Source organism: Triturus cristatus, chromosome 6 (assembly GCF_964204655.1).
Source record: "Triturus cristatus chromosome 6, aTriCri1.1, whole genome shotgun sequence".
Lineage (NCBI taxonomy): Eukaryota > Metazoa > Chordata > Amphibia > Caudata > Salamandridae > Triturus > Triturus cristatus.
This window is the reverse complement of record NC_140589.1, coordinates 206,666,516-206,683,392: the sequence shown is the minus strand read 5'-3', so window position 1 is coordinate 206,683,392 and position 16,877 is coordinate 206,666,516. Positions and strand designations below refer to the sequence as shown.

Here is a 16,877-nt window from a genome sequence, read left to right as displayed (position 1 = left end):
ATATTACCCATTTCCACAGCACCTCTCCCCAAGATCAATATAGATGCTGTTTAAATAGTAAAATACTGGCCTTATCACACTGTGCAAGAGGCACCAAGCAATATCATTAGTCTGAATCAGAAGAGTCGTCTCCTACGAGTACAGAACATAAAACAAAGCATCGCATTCTAATATGTGTCACCCTGGAACTAAATGTACAGACAAGAGGGTGACAATTTATATGAGGGTACATTTGAATAGAATAATGTTAAAAAAAAAATAACATATGGTTTTTAATGGTACCACAAGTGCCCCAGAATAAAGGATCGAGTAGGGGTATACTTGTAGGTATTTTTAGTTTATAAAAAATCTGGTTCCCTGCTTAACCAGTTACCTACTTATATAAGCACTCCCATTACATCTTTTGTCGAGTCCGCCCAGATAGTATCATCTTATCTGGGTGTGGAGAAAATGCCTATGATGAAGCATGTCACTATTATGTGAGTGAGGCGTCTTCTTCAATATCTTTGATATTCCACCTGACACAGATAACATCGTAGGAACCTCTAAAAAAAACTGTAGCCCTTGTGGGGTTACCGGTTTGGCAACAGTTGCTTATAGTGATAAAAATGTTTTTGGGAGAACGCAATTGTCCCGTTCATTCTCTCACTCTCCTTGTGTGAAAAAAAGAGGGTGACAATACCTACCAGGAATAAATGTGTTTAAGGCACATTCTTGTGTTAGTGAAAACATGTACAAACCACAATTAGAAAAAATGCTAAGTTAAAAATAAAAGCTAAAAGGGAGACTAAGAATAGGTTCCATAACATATTCTTGTGCCGTAGACAGGCTATTGCAGCAAGATGAGGAGAAATTCCATCATCAGTTCGTTCAAATTCAGGTTGTTGAGATACAACCAGGCTTGGATATCTTTTTAGAGTTTTATCCAGTGAGAGTATGTCTTCTGGAGACAACACTTTCAGATATAATTGTATATCATTAGCATTTAGAATGTATGACCGGTTTGACAGTTTGTGTCAAAAGTTCATCTTACAGGTTTCAAATGGTTGGGGATAGTATGGACTCTTGTGAGACCCCGTGCCTTAGCGAATCCAGATCCATGTGCGGGCTGATGTCCAGTGCAGATGAGTAGTAGTCCCAAAAAGAGCAGAACCAGCTAAGGGCTGTTCCACTTAAATGCATTCTTTCTCCGAGTTTGTGGAGCAGGATACTGTGATTGACCAAGTTGAATGCTGCTGCTAAGTCGAGGAGTATTAGTAGGTATACGTCTCCTTCATCGAGGAGGTGGAGACTGTCGTCCGCAATTTGTAGCAAAACTGTGTCTGTGCTACCAAGAGGTCAGACGCCAGACTGAAAGTCATCAACTAGGTTATATGAAATTCTGCAATTGTCTTTTTACTGGGAACCAAGTACCCCATTGAAGCAGTTGAGGTTCTCAGGGTAACAAAGCAGAGCAAGTCAAGGCCTACTTATAGAGGTAGTGCCGGCTAGTAACCCCAGTCGGCTGGTACTCTATAAACTTACTCAATAAATCATTGTCCAGCTAGTACTTTTTCTTTTAAAATGGAAAAGTACTTTTATTACTCACACACTCTAAATGGTAAGCATTACATTACAAATATATACATTTAGGTAGATGGGGATACTTTTGGTGACGTCTTCACATCAAATTACACCCCAGTGGGCCCTGAACCTCATAATCACAATACCCCCACCTATACCAGATGCAACATCATAATATAAGGGGTATTATTATTTATGAGGCAGACCTAATTGCTTCGTCAGGGTATCACTACATTAATGACAGTAACCATGTTATACTTTGTCAATATTATATCACCATTAAAACCAATAAGAATAGGAACCACATTCATTATAATGGTAAACATTGTGTTTGTTCATAACCAACACTATCAATAAAGTATTTCAATTAATAAACATGTCTGAGTCTTTCTTTTATCACCATTAGACTACCACTGTAGTCATAGAAAGAACCAGAAGCTGTCCCTGCATTCCAGAGCCGACGAGCAAAAGCTACAGCCATGGGGGTGCTTAAAAACAATGAAAAACTCTCCTGGAGTCATAACTTTTATGCCCAAGTAGGCTTGGGGTTGTATTTTATTAAACACTTCTTGGGTGCTGCTGCACTACCTTTAGCCCCCATGATACTTATTAATCCTGTTTGTGGTGCACCCTCCTATTTCTGGGGCACCACAAGTCAAGAAATATGCAAACTAAGCCTATTCGAGGGAGATTTTCGTTCACACCCACTGGAGTGTATGCATATTTTAATAGCAGATTCTCCCGCTCTGTCCTTCATTGATGCTGCGGCCCTGCAATGGTCTTTTTCTTTTTTTAGAATGCCCCAGTCACACCCAGGACACCCACAGCCTTAATTTCTATTGGTAGTCACTGGAGAACCCTACAGCCAAAGCTGGCTTCCCACACTTGGCAGGAGCCGGCATTTGCTATGTGTTGCTAATGCCTGAACTGTTTTGAGCGAGTTGGAGAAGAAGTGGGTATTCCTCCTGCCGAGTGGAATGCGAGTGGGAGGTTGTAGAGCAGGGTGCGCCCACCTCCCCTCCAGCTCCTCTTCTCCCTGGCTCTCTGTCTTCTGTGTCACGGGGATGGAGTCCCATGGTATAGTGTCGGGCCTTGGAAGATTTTTCCTTCAATGTGTTCTCAGTGAAGAAACCAAAGACCTCATTAAGCACTATAAAGCTACACTGTAGATTCCCAGCCACATTATAATGGCTTACCACAGGACAGTACCAATCCTTGAAGAGTCCCATTTGCAAGAGGGTTCCCGTGCGCAGATACCAGGCTTTGCATGACAGTTTTTCTCCGGTACAGCTTGCATATGTGTATGCGTAGGTGTTTACGTCTATCAATCGTGGAGCCTCTTATCCTAGCTGCAGGGCAGTGGCCTTATCTTAAGTAGTCAGACACCGATAGTTAACACGCTTATTCCAGTTACTGTGATTGTAGTGCTCCAACCGATTGTCAACATTTCCCTAAACCATCCTAATGCCTGAGTGTTGCAATTGGTGCATGTTTTCTCTTATCAGGCATTCAAATACTCAGTGGAATTTTGAAAATCGATTGCAGCACTAAATTTGAATAGAACCACAACTATGGTCTTTTTCAGCATATGTGGATCGAAACGATCGCTTAATCGCAAGAACGCTGTTGGGATCAAGATCACCAGAAAGAACAGAGTGCTGCCTCTGATGAAGAGTCCTGTGGACTGTATATAGAGTAGACTGAAGAAAACAAAGGAGGTTTCTGAATCGTTTTCTAGCTATTTCAGTATCCTGAGGGATGTAACCCTCATCAAGTCCTGAGGATGGTTCTGTGAAATAACAGTATTGGGATTGAAACGTTTAAAAGCTTTGTAGGGTATTACAAATTGTTTATTGAAAACGAAGTGGGTAATTGCAACACAGGGAAGGTGTTTTCCCTTCTGCTGAGACCTGGATGCCCTCTAGTTTAATTCCCTTGTTTGTTTTTAAAGTGCCCTGCATGCATTCTAGTTATGTTTTTTTTTAAAAGAGATGTCCGATGGGGTTAATGTGAGTTTCTTCTTGGGGCACGGATATGGTTAGCTGTGGCAAGTACATTTCAGATTACCAGTGTATATAAAATAAGAAATGTGTTTTTGAATATTTAGCTTTTTTTGTTCTGATTTTGATGTCTGATCCATTATCTTTTATTCATGAAACATTTGCGAAGATTTAAATCATTTGATGCACTGTCCAACGGGGCACATATTTGGTAGGTTATCCGTTTGAAGTGTGTACAGATTTATTGATGAAGGATCTTTCCTCCAACTACATTCTGCTAATCTGACTTGTCTTCTTTCCTCATTTAGTTCCTTGTTGAACCTTTGGAAAGAGATCTTGTTTTAATGCTTCCTCAGTTTTAGTGTGGCCAAGTACCCCATTAGGTTACCCATGGATGGCATCATTCTAGTAATGCATCATGAGAGTTGATGCGAAATCGGAGACGTGATTTGATTTCCACAGTCAACTCCTGAGTGTAGATGTGCCTTGTGTCGCTGATTCATTGTTTTGATCGGACCGCTTGACGATTAGTTTTGGTTTTCACTGACAGCAAGGAGAATAAAATTAGATATTTGCCAGACGAGTTGAGTGGATTCAAATAAGATGGCATCTTGCTTGTGGCTCTCTTCATGTGGGTAGCCTCTTTACATATTTTAAGATTATTGATAGTGAAGAACGTGTTTATTTGAGCTGTTTGGGTTCTTGAATGTCATTCCAATGTAAATAGAAGTCACTTATAAAGATTTTGTCTTTGAACGATAGTGCTTGCTCTGCCATGAGCTCTGTGACAAATAGGGGTTTTGGCTGAATGGGGTTTGACCCCTGTTCAAGCAACAGCCACAGTCCCCATTATGGTGAACCACAAAAGTCACTAAATTAACCCTTTTATAGCTTGGCACAAAAGCAGTCAATTTTAAGTTAGAGGCAATGTGAAAAGTATTTATGCAGCACACACACAGTAATGAAGTGAAAATTCTACACAAGAAAAATCCCAAACCAATTCATAAAAACAGTAAGCAAGTAAGCTTATTTATTTGGATAGTTACTTAAAAGCATTGCAAAATAGAAAAAACAATCAGTGAAAGCCTTTAACACATGTAAAATACTGTGATTCAAATATGCAACATTAAAAATACCCCTCGTTGGCTTTGCCCGCTGGGATCAAGGTTTAATCGGCCGTCAGGTTTATAAAAACTAAAATAAAGATTGTTCTGAGATTTGGGCCAGGCCTCCTTGCCTACATTCCCGGTTCAAGTATTTTGGCATTGACATCTTGGCCACCTGTATGAGAAGCCTTACTAGGGCTCCTTCCCATGAAAAAGACACAGGAGCTCCCACGCTGCAACCAGGCTCTCAACTCCTTTCGATGAGAAAGTGTCCAAGATAGCCAAGTCCTGCTCCAAAAGGAACTTGATCAGGTCGTCTCAATGTCACAATATGGCATCTTTTTCGCCACCAGTATAAGGAATCATACTAGACAGCTGTGCAGCTTTGGATCCTCGTGGGCAAAAGAGGCCAGCACAGCCTATCTCCATGTATGAATCCCTCTTTGGTTAAAATAAGCTTTTTAAAAACTGCCTCCTTTCTCCCAAACGCTCTTTACAGGGGCAAAGCAGGTACAGCAGATCTTCCGTGTCCATGCCACATGAGCAGCAGACCTTCATTGTGGTGTCTCTGTGCCAGGTGCGGAGGGCACGGTAACAGCCCCAGACAGTATGTCTGGAAGTGTTCCTTGATGGTTCATGAGTAGCCTAAGCTAAAGTAGTTTTGGGGGGCAGGTACGCTGTAAGTGCTCATTGTCATCTTGCTGCTTTATCTTTCACCAGCGACAATTACTTTCCACACTAGTTTTTTTTAACACAGTGCGGCTCGTGGAAGCCTCCCAAAGCTGAGAGACCGCCCAGTCTTATGCAGGCTTTCCTTAAGGTAGGTCCTGGCCAGCGATGAATCTCTCTGTTGCAGCTGGTGCCTTAGGTAGTGGTTAAGAGTACCAGGGGGAGCCTTCCAGATTTGAACCCAACTGATTATGAAAGCTCCTTGCCTTGCCAAGGTCTGCCTTTGCTGACCAAACTCTGACGTGATTTAGCAGGCTAAAGATGATTCTGTAGGCTTTTACTACGATGCTGTCCACAATTTTAGAATCCCTGCCCTCCTGGAGTTCACTGCCTTATGCTATTGTTGGTAGAAGTTTAGCTTGTATCACTCAGACTAGGGGAATAGTGTTGGCTGCTTCAATTTGGAATTTATATTCTTTAGTGAAAATGCCAGTGCTTGTCCTCTTCTGATCGTCTCCCTCTGGTGAGCAAATTTACCTTCTTTGTCGACAATCAACCCTAGGTATTTATATTATGTTGCTGACTGGATACGCGTCTTGTCCAAGAACTAAACGTGAATTCCTATAGTTTTTCTCAGTCGTCATGGTACGTGTCTTGTCAAAATTGATGGTTAGACCGTTTGCCTCAGAGTAGTCCTATGTTGTGGTAACAAGGTGCTGTAGGCCAATCTATGTTTGGCTGACCAAGACTACATGGTTGGCCTAGAGAAAACTTGACAGTTCTAGGCCACCTATGAAAATTAAATTTATAAAGTGCTGTAATACCCGGGAGTGTATAGGTGCTGAACTCAGAAAAAGGTAACCTACTGACTTGAAAATAAATTGGGCTTCTCTCAGCCCTGAAACTAAAGGCTCATTGTTCTTATGGAGGAATGAGCCTACCCTCAGTGGAACATTATGCCCTTGCACTGCAACTTTCTCAAATGACCTACATGCTTTCAAAAGCATCTGATGTACCACAATGGGTACCTCTAGAAAGATATCTTTCATTGACAGAAGCAGGTCTCTCCGTCTTATACGGCACTGCCTAATATACAACTTGCGAAGCGCACACAGCTTCGACAGTCCTTACGGAGGAGCTTAGGTCCTCAACCCTGGCTGTTACAGGCTTCACCAGTGGTAACATATCTTCATACCTGGGAAAGACTAAAGGGACTACGTCTGGTTTGTATCAAACACTCATATTTCATCTTTTCTCACAGCCTCTGTCGCAAGACTTCTGTACTAAATGGCAAGCCTTATTATCAATCTCATATAACGATGATGAGTGGTCAGAAATCCTTGATGATGGAACCCAAATTAGACTCGGTCACGGAAGAAGTCAATTTGCTCCGAGCTGATTTCTGCAAGATGTCAGAAAAAGGGGCGGCGGCGGAAAGCGGTATTGGAGGCCTGCAGACTAAGATGAAGAGGCTGGAGGAGCAAGTCGTCTCACTCACCAAAAACCAAACGAACATTGTGGCTCGTCTGGAGGATCAGGAAGGTCGGGCATGACGCAATAACCTCCGCATCGTGGGGGTACCGGAGGGAATGGAGGGCCCGTCCGTGGATTGCTTCGTGGAGGACTTGATCATCAACCACCTCAAGCCGAAACGCCTCTCAAATTTCTCAGTGGAAAGGGCTCACCGTGCGTTGGGGGGAAGGCCCAAGCCAGGGGCGTCTCCGCGCACTATTATTGCCCGCATCCTGAACCATAGAGATCGGGATGCAATTCTGCAGGCATCGCGCGTGTCCGGAGATCTGCAACTGGAGAATGCCACCATCCGGTTTTTCCCTGACTTCACGTTGCACGTCCAGCGGCTGCGAAGATCCTTTGAAGGGGTCAAGAGAGCCCTGCGTGACCACGGTGTGAAGTATATGATGCTATTTCCGGCGAGACTCAAAGTCATGGACGGCGAGAAGGCATACTTCTTTGACTCTCCGGCGGAGGCAAACGATTGGCTGGAGGGCTGGCGAACAGTGGGCCGTCAGAGTGGCCCTCGTCGATCGGTTGCCGGTCGCGGTGGTCAGGTTCACGCTAAACGCACGCCGCCACGGGAACTCAGGGAGAACGAGCAGACCCCTATAAAGTGACTGTAGTGGCTCAGGGCCACAAGGGCTGCGGGCTTAGTGAAGAGTAGGGGGTGCTATACTGCCTAGATCTAGCCACTTTCTTGGTTGTCAGGCGGGTTGATCTGTAGCGGTTGGTTTGTCATTCGGTTAAAGATGCAGGGTTGAGGTTTAATAGTTTCTACCTATGCTGGCGGGAGGTTCTTATGTCCAGGGATGGGAGGGGGATGGGTGAGGTGGGGTCCATTGCACTGTTCGAAACTGGGGTGTGGCATCCGGCAATTCAGGATGACTTTTTCTGCGGACTGCAGGTTCACGTTTCCAAGTTTGGTTGATTCCGGGTAGATGGGGCAACAGGCACTCTGCGAGTTTCATGGGTGGGTGGTTGGGGGCCCACTTAGCAGGGAGGCAGGGAGGGGGGTTTGGTTTGGGGCGGGTGGGGTGGGGGTTCTGGGGTAGTTCATGGTTAGCTCATGGTGACTCATATTCAAATGTTTGGGTGGGGTATCAAGAGGGCAGGCATGGGAGGAGGATAGATCCGATGTATCACGGGACCTTGTATGGACATGGGTGATCAGGCGCAGATAAGAATATGGACGTGGAACGTCAATGGCTTGGGCAATAAGATTAAAAGGACGCTTGTGCTACAGCATGTGACGCGCCATTCCCCAGATGTAGTGCTCCTCCAGGAGACGCACCTTCGGGGAACAGGTGCAGGGCCTTAGACCGCTTAGGATACAGGATGGTAGCTCACTCTGGGTTCACGTCAGGATCCAGGGGAGTGGGGATCCTTGTCTGAAACACCCTGCCTGTGGTCATCACCGACACCTGGACGGAGGACTCGGGGTGTATGGCATCGGTGGCAGCTCGATGGGAGGGGAGGTTAATAGTTCTTAGCTCGTGTTACGTCCCACCTGGCTTGCACGCCTCGACATTTAAGAAGCTGGGCTCGCACTTGACGGGCCTCCCGCAGGGAACGCTCGTGCTAGGCGGGGACACAAATGCGGTCATGGATGCCGAATACGATCGCTCTGGGGTGCGGCAGGGCAATAGAGGGGAAATGGGCCTTAGGGACTCCGTTACAGCTATGGGCCTTAGTGACATATGGCGCATGCATTACCCCTTCCACCAGAGGCAATACACATTCTATTCAGCCTGATATGGATCCTTTTCCAGATTAGATCACATTTTTACGCAGGAGGACCGGCTGGGGGACTTTGCGGAACCCTGCATTATGGCCAGGGAAATTTAGGATCATTCCCCGGTGGGTGTGGTCCTGAGAGGGGCAGTAACTACCAGGGCGGCCTTCCCTAGACTAGACCCATGGCGCCTCAAAGATGACTCCATAACGAGTAAGCTACGGGAATGCTCCCAACAATACTTTGCTGAGAACCGGGGCTCGGTGGACTCCCAGCTCACTCTGTGGGAAGCGTATAAAACGGTCGTGAGGGGCCAGGCCCAAGCGCTGATTGGTGCCCAGAAGAAGGAGCAAGCGCTGCAGATTCGGCAATCGGAACAGGAAATTGAAGACATGGAGCGAAGGGCCTGTGGGGTTCCCTCACCGGACCTAGCCCACACTAGCTCTCAAGCAGAAGGAGCTTCGGTCATTGGTGGAGGGTGAGGCCCGAGCCTACCCCCTTGCTACGCAACGTCGGATTTACGATGCGGGAGACAAGAGCAAGAAATTGCTTGCTTGGCTCGAACACAGAGATCGGGCGCGATCCTGGGTGGCGGAAGTGAGAGATGGGTCGGGGTCCTTGGTGACTACGGGTGTGGCCATCACGGAGGCATTTGCATCTTATTACAAGGGGGTTTACTCCCCGGATTGCACCAGGACTGAGCTGGATTGTGAGGAGTTCCTGCGCGATTTCGCGCTTCCCACATTATCTCAGGAGCAAACAGGCCGTTTGGAATCAGATCTTACCAGGGCGGAGCTCGGCAAAGCCCTCAACTCTCTCCAGGCAGGGAAGGCGCAGGGTCCCAACGGGTTCCCTGTTGAACTATATAAGAGTCAAGCTAACGTGATTGTTGACCCATTGCGGCAAATGTTCCTTGAGGCCCGGGAGGCGGGGAAACTCCCACCAGACCAGTGAGAAGCTATAATAGTTGTCATCCATAAGGCCGGGAAACCGGCTGACCTGTGCTCGTCGTACCGGCCCATCTCGCTGCTTAATGTGGAGGCGAAGGTCTGGGCCAAAGCCCTGGCGACGAGGTTGCTATCGGTCCTGCCGGACTTGATCCATGTGGACCAGTCAGGATTAATGCCCCATAGGAGCACTCGCCATAATTTGAGAAGGTTATATGGGGCTTTGTATATGACTGAGGCGGTGGGTGACGGCCTTAATGGCATTAGACGCATCTATGGCCTTCGCATGGGGCAGGAGCCTGTCTCCATTATGTGCGCGGGGATGTCAGGGGGAGGGGACATTCTATCATATCCTCTGGAAATGCCCGAACATAGTACCCTTTTGGACGCAAGTAGCACGCACAATGGCGAAGGTGGTGGGCTCCCCGGTTCCAGTGGAGCCCAAATGGCTTCTCCTCATGATCAAAGGACCCATGGACTGGTCCAGGTACCATGAGATCTGGCTGGCATTGGCAGCTGGCGTGGCGAAGCGCAATAGTGCCAGTTGTTGGGGGGCGCAGGCGCCCCTGCGGTGTGATCAATGGTGCAGGGATCTGGATTGGTGCCAGAGGGCAGAGGAAGTAATTTATAAGTCCAGGGGTTGTGTGAGAAAATGGAAAAAGGTTTGGGGTCCGTGGCGGAGATACTGGGCGTCCAGGAGTGATGGGGAGGGGGGCCAAGTGTGAGTATTGTATTGTCCCATTATGTTTTGTGTATATCCCATGCAGGGATGGTACCCCCTGTGAATTTGGTTATATTCTGTATGAGACCATGAGCAAAGTTAATGAAAAGATTTTTTTTTAAAAATCTTGATGACCTGAATAGGGGTGCACGTGAAGCACGATTGAAATTTTGTTTGTACAAAATTATTCATGATTGGCATTGGTCACCATCAAAATTACATAGAGCTGACCTGATTTCCCACTCTAACTGCTGGAGATGTGATAGTAATTCCTGTGACATATCTCATATCATCTGTGGGTGTCCGGTGATACAATCTTTCTGGAATTATGTAGGTATAAACTTACATTCTACGATGCCTCTACAACTCCCACTTTCACATGCCACCATTCTTTTGCATGAAACACGTCAGTCGCAAACACTTTCTAAACCCCAACGCCGACTTTTACACACAGCTTTAGCTACAGTTAAAATTTGTAAACTACGGCAATAGAAATCACCTAACCCACCGTCGCAGGAAAAATGGTTGGTAGCTATGATTTAAACAGATTCTTATGAGCGTACAATATACAGGACCAGTCTGATCTGTTTCTTCAAGTATGGTCACCTTTTCTAGGTCCAGATAATAATATTTATGATAATAACCAATTTATACAGTAATTAATCCAAATTAATTTGTAGTCACACTCATTATTGGTAAATAACTCTGTTAACGCATTTCATATTTATTTACTATCCTCCACCCCTTCTGGAGACTCTGTATGAGTATTCATGCATAAGTTTACATGTATTAATATGTATGTTTGTGCACATAGGTTCATCTCCTCCCCTCTCCATTTCACATAGTTTAATTGATGATCTTTTGTATATCCTTTTTGTACCTTTTCTATATATGTTATTATTTCTTTTATGTCACTATCCTCTTCATATTTTCTCTTTTCCTATTCTGTCCCCCCTGGATCCGTAACATTAAGGCAATGGGGCTATAATTTAATTTAATTGAATTTATACCACTGCTCAACTTCATCTCCCTTCCATCTCCTTTAAATTAGCTCAGACATTTTGTATAATGGTAAGTATTTACCTACATTATCACTTAGAATATCACTTCTTCTATGTACTTGCATCAGGTGCAATTATTTAGTATTTACATTTGTATTAGGCCTACCCGCATTTCTTTTCCTGGATTGATTTATTCTCTTAAAGATCAGTCTAGATGCCATTGTTATTCATATTTGTATAGTCATTACTTTTTCAATTTCATTATGTTGCTCCCTACTCCTTTTCTTCCCCTTCCCTTTACCGTCCTTTTCTCAATATCAAATAAATTATTCATGTATTTATATAATCTTGTTAACTATTAAGAAATTTAATTTGTATCCATCTTTACCAATTTCTTTATCTATTTATTCTAAAACAAAACTCAAGTTATTGTATTCATGATAAAATTATACGCAAAAATGTAATGAAACATTTTAACACAAAAGAAATTGGGTGTAGAAACTAGTGGTTAAAAAGCCAGTCTTTGATGGCTTTCCTAAAGGCTAGCAGATTTTTTTTTTTTGAAGTTCAAGTGAGAGGGAGGTCCAGAGTCTGGTTGTGCCTCCCACAAAACTCCTACCGCCCTAGTGGGAAATTTTGAATTTAGGGACATCCAGGGGGCTGTACTGCAGCTGAACGGAGTTATTGTAAAGGAGTGTACAAAAGGAAGCTTTGACTGAAAAATGCTGGGCCACTGCCATGGAGTGCCCTGAAAACAATACAGACGGCTTTAAAATCGATGCGCTTTTTGATGTGGAGCCAAAGGAGGTGGATGAGTGCAGAAGATGAAGACTGATGTTTGGGAACACCTAAAAGTAATCAAGTAGCTGCATTTTGCAGAATCTGAATTTTGTTGAGGCACTTTTTCTGAATGTTGACAAACAGGGCATTGCAATAGTCAATTTTTGAAAGAATGAGAGAAGAAATCACAGTTTGCTGTAATTCCAACTGGATGAAAGGGAAGATTTTCCTAAAACGTTTCATTGAGTAGAAAGATGCCGAGGTGATAGAATTAAATGTTAACCTCAAAAGATAGTTTGCTGTCAATTATGACCTCAAGGTCTTTGACATTTGTGACTGGGGTGGGCAGTGTTCCAAGCTCCTGTGGCCACTACTATGGGGCCCAGAAGTTACTGTTCCTTCCAAAGTGTAAAACCTCAGTTTTACTGGATTTAAGCTTCAGACAGTTGTGAGACGTCCATTTTCCAATTTGAAGAATACAGTTGGGAAAGTGTGACTCTGTGTCTGCTGGTTCTCTGGCTACTGAAACCACGATTTGGGTGTCATCAGCGTAGGATACCACAGAGAACCCAAAAGCCCTAAACAGTCTGGCCAGAGGAGCAACATTAATATTAATTAAAAGGGTGGGGCTCAGTGACAAGCCCTGAGGAAATCTGCAAGGTATTGTACAGGGGGATGAATTGAATTCTTTGAGAGCAACTAATTGTTCTCTGCCCGTGAGAAAGAATTTTAGTAGGGTGAGAACTTGATTTCTGATGTCTTTGGAGAAGAGGCGGCTTAGGAGTATCTCGTACTTAACAGTGTCGAATGCTGCCAAGACATCTAGTAAAATTGCCTCCTGCATTGATTTTTTGTGTGACTTGCTCTAATGCTGTGATTATGGTAAGCTCTGCGCTGTGATGGTTTCTAAAGACGAACTGGGTGGTGTCCAGGTGGCCCAGGTCCTCAATGAAAAATGTAAATGCAGAATCTGAAAGAAACACTTAGTGATAGAGTCCTTACCTTAGAATTACCCCCAGGCGTTAGGCCGTAGTCTGCAAAGTTTTCATCAGCAGTACCCCTGCGCGCCGGTAGGTGGTGTCGTGCGGCCGTCGGCGGCGTCTTGATCGCCGGGATGACGTCACGGGCAGTACTTAGACACCGCCCACGCGCACTGACGTCGGTTATTTCTTTTTCCACGCCAGCAAGCGCAGATCCGGGAAGAGCTAGTACCCCCAGTCATTTTTGATTTATTTTTTTGAGGCCTTTTGTCTCCTTTTTTCTTGAGTCGATCGACTCCTGGTGTCGTAGGGATGCCTGGGTTTAAGAAGTGTGGGGACTGTCACCGCATGATGTCGGTGACGGACCCACACCGTGTGTGTCTCTTCTGCCTGGGGTGCGACCATGACTCCAAGTCGGCTCCGTGCCATTCAAGGTCCCGGTCCCGTGAGAGGTCGAGGGACCGGTCGTGGAGTCGTCACCATCATTATTCTGGATCTAAGTCTTCACACTCGGGGTCAGGGAAGTCGAAGCATTCCAAGAAGAAGTTGAAGAAGTGTAGTCGCTCTTTGACTTCCCCTCGCCCGACGCGGCTGAGGGTGTGGGCGGTGCCCCCCGCGGCTCCGGCAGAGCCTAGGGCGTCGCCACCGGCCTACCCGCCCTTCCCGGATCCGGCGGCGATGCCTGCCCAGGTGCAAGAGTTTCTTGCTGTCATGGCCCGACTCTTTGGGCCGTCTGGCTCCGCCGGTGTGCCTCTGGACCCCACGAGCCCGACTGGGGGTCCTGTTGTTCCATCGCCACAGGGTCCGGCCCCTGTGCCACTGACCCCCATGGGATCCGGGATCGGACCCCGGCTGACCCTGTTACGCCTCCACCGACGTCAACCCCACCGGCACCACCTTCGACATCGCCCGCTCCTCGGGACAATGTCGTCCCCGGCTTCAGCCCTGAACCGGACACGACGCCGGATGAACGTCACTCGACGCCGATGGGATTTGTTCCCTATGTCCGTCTTCGGAGGAAGGGGAGGACTGGGAGAGGTCTGAGGACCCTCTGGCACAGGACTGTGCTTATGATCCGGACTGGGCAGAGGATTTGGGGGAAACCAGTGGTCTTGACACCTCGCCTGACCTTGGCATGCTGTCTCCTCTTACTGTGGCTACAGAGGAGAGAGCCAGTCACGCAGTGGTGTTGCGTAGGGCCGTGGAGGCCCTCCACCTCGAACTCCCTACAGTGGCCGTCAGGACTAACCTCCTGACAGAAGTGCTCCAGCCGGCGGCAACCTCTTCGGAGGCCTTGCTGCCCTTTAATGATGCACTTTCTGAAGTTCTTTTGGGCACCTGGTCCAGGCCCAACACAGGGGTTCCTGTGGACAACAACGTGGCCCAACGCCATCGCCCAGCTCCGGGCGATCCCCTCTTCCTCTCCCAACACCCCACTCCTTAGAGCTTGGTTGTCCAGGCCTCTGCGTCCCAAAGCGCGTTCCCTTCCGAACCTCCGGATAGGGAATCCAAGAAGCTGGAGCAGCTTGGCAAGAAGCTGTTTTCATCTGCCAGTTTAGGGCTGCGGTCGGTGAACACCGCATGCCTCTTGGGCCGTTATTCCCACTCTGTGTGGGACACGGTTGCACAGGTGCTGCCTAGCTGTCCGGAGGAGGTCCAGACAGTATTCGCCCAGGCTGTTGCTGCTGGGAGAGACGCAGCTAAGTTCACCATTCGTTGTGGGCCTGACACCGCCGACTCGCTGGGCAGGGCGATTTCCACGACGGTGGCGCTTAGGCGCCATGCCTGGCTGATAACTGGCTTTTCGGGGGATGTCCAGAATACCCTGATGGACATGCCCTTTGATGGCATTCTCCTTTTTGGCAATAAGGCAGAGAGTGCGCTGGAGCGGTTTAAGGACTCACAGGCTACGGCCAAGTCCTTGGGCCTGTCGGACACTCTGCCTCCTCCGCCTTCTGCCTTTCGCTCCTTTTGTGGCCGTGGAAGGGGCACCCCATTACGTTCGCAGGGCCAGAGGCCGGCGCAGCAACTTCCTCAGCGCGGCCGCGGATGTGGGAACCGTCGAGGCGGCTTAGGGGGCCAGCAGGCCGGTCAGTCCACCTCCAACCCCGCGGCATCCACTGCAAAGCCTTCCTAGTCTGTCCTTTCAGTTCCATCAAACGCTAGTGGGCGACGGATTCACCATCATCTCCCCCACTGGTGCACCATCACTTCGGACCAGTGGGTGCTGCAAATTGTCCGAAGGGGCTACTCCCTCCCCTTCGAGACTATCCCTCCAGCCATGCCACCTCAGTATCACCGCATGTCAGAGGATCACTTGACGCTTCTCCAGCAGGAACTTGCGGCCCTCTTGCCCAAGGGGGCCATCGAACACGTTCCGATGCCCGAAGTAGGTCGTGGTTGTTATTCCCACTACTTCGTGGTTCCAAAGAAGGGCAAGGGCCTGCATCCTATCCTAGACCTTCGGAACGTCAATATCTTCCGGAAGGAGAAGTTCAAGATGCTCACATTGACTCAGGTCTTGTCTGCCCTAGACCTGCAAGACTGGATGGTAGCGATAGACTTGCAGGATACCTACTTTCATATTCCCATCCTGCCGGCCCACCGGTGTTACCTGCGGTTCACGGTTGGCCACGAGTACTTTCAGTTCACTGTGCTTCCTTTTGGCCTTACCAGCGCCCCTCGGGTGTTCACGAAAGTGATGGCGGTGGTCGCAGCTCATCTGCGCAGATCAGATCAGGGGTTTCAGTCTTCCTCCTATCTCAACGACTGGCTGTTGAAGGCGTGCTCGCCCCAGGCATTCGTCTCCCACCTGCAGACTACGGCCGACCTCCTGCATTTGCTGGGGATCTCCATCAACGTGCCGAAGTCGTACCTGGTACCCTCTCAGCAGCTCATTTTCATCGGAGCGGTTCTGGACACGGCGCAGTTTCGGGTTTATCCTCCCGAACAGCGAGTCCGGGACATTCGGGCTATGATTCCGATCTTTCAGCCCTTGTCCTGGGTTGCGGTCAGGATGGCCTCATGGCCTCCTGCATCCTGCTGATCAACCATGCCAGATGGCATATGCGGGCTCGGCAGTGGGACCTGAAGTTCCAGTGGGCGCAGCTTCAGGGGGACCTGTCCTGACACATCCAGATCTCGGAGGGCACTGCACAGCAGTTGCAGTGGTGGCTCATGAACCAGCATTGGGTCAGCGGCAGATCCCTCTCTCTTCCCCAACCGGATCACACGGTGGTAACGGATGCGTCCGTCCTGGGATGGGGTGGCCACATGGGAGAGGCAGAGATCAGAGGCCTCTGGTCTCCGGCGGAGTCCAAGCTCCATATCAACCTTCTGGAGCTTTGGGCGATCCGTCTTGCACTGAAGGCATTTCTTCCCTCTGTCAAGGGGAGCGTAATGCAGGTGTTCACGGACAACACAACCGCCATGTGGTATTGCAACAAACAGGGCGGGGTGGTGTCGTGGACCCTATGTCAGGAGGCTCTGCGCCTCTGGACATGGCTGTAACATCAGGGCATTTCCCTGGTGGTCCAACAGCTGGCAGGTTCACTGAACGCTAGGGCGGACGAGCTCAGCCGCTGGTGCATGATGGATCACGAATGGTGTCTTCACTCGGAGGTGGTGCAAGGTCTATTTCAATAGTGGGGAGAGCCTTTGTTAGATCTATTCGCCACCGAAGAGAACGTGCAATGTCAGCAGTTCTGCGCGTTGGAATTTTCAAGGCGGCACTATCTCGGAGACGCTTTTCGCCCCGAGTGGAGTTGCGGTCTATTGTACGCCTTTCCGCTACTAAGGGAACCTTGCTCCTGAGGCGAAAAGCCGGGAGAAAAGTTTGTGACTTCTTTTTAAAAATTGTAAAT

The 16,877-nt window shown here is 47.8% G+C and overlaps 1 protein-coding gene across 5 annotated transcripts in view; it reads left to right on the top strand.

The window, feature by feature from the left end:
- SUPT3H (SPT3 homolog, SAGA and STAGA complex component) overlaps positions 1–16,877 on the top strand; it is a 2,245,889-nt gene that overhangs the window by 437,232 nt on the left and 1,791,780 nt on the right. The gene's annotated exons all lie outside the window — the stretch shown is intronic.